This window comes from Pteropus vampyrus, unplaced genomic scaffold (genome assembly GCF_000151845.1).
Source record: "Pteropus vampyrus isolate Shadow unplaced genomic scaffold, Pvam_2.0 Scaffold79, whole genome shotgun sequence".
NCBI lineage: Eukaryota > Metazoa > Chordata > Mammalia > Chiroptera > Pteropodidae > Pteropus > Pteropus vampyrus.
In genome coordinates this window covers 7,145,720-7,147,920 of record NW_011888860.1, presented here as the reverse complement: position 1 = coordinate 7,147,920, position 2,201 = coordinate 7,145,720, and positions in this window count along the sequence as shown.

Genomic DNA, 2,201 nt, shown 5'->3' with positions numbered 1-2,201 from the left:
ATCACCTCATACCTGTCAGAATAGCTATCATCAGTAAATCAAAGAAACAGTGTTGGTGAAGATGTGGAGGAAAGGGAATCCTTGGGCACTAGTGGGGGGATTGCAAATTGGTGCACCCACAATGGAAAGCAGTCTGGAGGTTCCTCAAAAAAATTAAAGATAGAACTACCTTATGACACAAAAATTTTGGATAAATTCTGGGAATTTATCTGAAGAAATCCAAAACACTAATTCAAAAAGATTTATGCATCCTTATGTTCATTGCAGCGCTATTTACAACAGCCAAGATATGGAAGCAATGTAGATATGTATTGACAAACAGAGAAGATGTGGTACAAATATACAATGGAATATTACTCAGCCATAAAAAAAGAAAGAAATCTTGCCATTTACAACAGCATGGATGGACCTAGAAGGCATTATGCTAAGTGAAATAAGTCAGACAGAGAAAGACAAATATATGATTTCACTTATACATGGAATCTAAAAGACGAAATAAATGAACAAACAAAACAGAAACAGACTCATAGATACAAAGAACAAACTGATGGTTGCCAGATGGGAGGGGATTTGAGAGACTGGGTAAAAAAATGGAAGGGATTAAGAAGTACAAATTAGTCATATTAGTGGTTACAAAATAGTCATAGGAAATAAAGTAGAACATAAGGAATATAATAAAAAAAATGAGTAGATTACTCAAATGGTACATTAAAATTATTGGGCTGTAATATTAAAATTAAAATATGTTTTTAATTTCTCAGTTCTAATACAAAATATTTTTGGAAAACTCTGAATCAGTGTAATACAGAAGTAAAAGGCACACATTTCGGCATTGTGCATGATTTGGTTCATGTATCTATTATGTTTGGTGTACTTTCTGGCTATGTGATCTTGGCAATGTTAGTATGTTTTCTGAGCTCCATGTCCCTTTTCCTTGGTAGGCACCTGATGGTAACGCTTCCTTCACGGATTTTAGTGAGAATTACATGCTTTATGCCTGACATGTAGTAAGAACCCAATAAACGGTGCTTCTATTATTACATTAAAGAATATTGTCATCACATTATATATACTTAATTCTTAAATTTTTAAATTTTTTATTCCTTTTTGATGCCAAAATCTTTTTTTTGTATATTAAAAAATAAAGGTAAAATTTCCATATAACAAAATGCATATGTATTAAGGATATAATTTGATGACTTTTGATTAATGTATATGTTCCTGTAACCACCTCTCCACTTGTCTTTCAGAAAGTTCTCTTATACCCCCTATAGTAAATCCTCCCCCTCCTCCCCCAATCCTAGACAACTACTTTTCTGATTTCTACCACCATTGAATTTTATATAAACTGAATCATACAGTGTACACTCTTGAATCTGTCTTCTTTCACTCCAAATAATGTTTTTGAGATTCATTTATGTTGGTGTATCAGTAGTTCATTCCTTTTTGTTGCTGAAAAGTATTTCATGATATAAATCAGTTTGTTTATCCATTTTTATCCTGATGAAAGTGTGAGGTTCTTCCCTTCTGATGATTCTATAAATATTGCTGCTTTAAACTTTCTTGTACAAATGTTTTTGTCTGCACATGATTTCACTTCTGCTGAGTAAATACTTACAGTGGAATTACCACATAACGGAGTAGGTGTACATTTATCTTCATAAGAAATTGCCAGTTTGCCAAAGAGGTTGTACCATCTTCCCTTCCACCAGATACGTGAATGACATTTGCATTGTCAGTCTTAAATTTTAATCACTGTATTGGGTGCCAAATGACATCTCATTGTGGTTTTAATTTTTATTTATCTGATGACTAATGATATTAAACACATTTTTATGTGCTTATTGGCTATTTTTTAAACCTCTTTAGGGAAGAATTTGTTCAAGTCTATTGGCTGTTTTTTTCTTTTTATTGATTTATACAAACTACCTGTTATGAATATATTTATTTTTTTCAGATAAATATGCTCTAAATATGCTTCTCAGTGGCTTGCCTTTACATTTTCTTATCTGTCTTTCGATGAACAAAAGTTTAAAATTTTGATGACATCCAATTCATTGACATTTTCTTTTAGATTTAGTGCCTTTTTTGTGTCCTCTCTAAGAAACCACGGTTACCTCATGGTCTTGAAGATACCCTCTTACAATTTCTTCTAGAAGCTTTATAATCTTAACTTTTATGTTTAGGTCTATGGTCCTGAC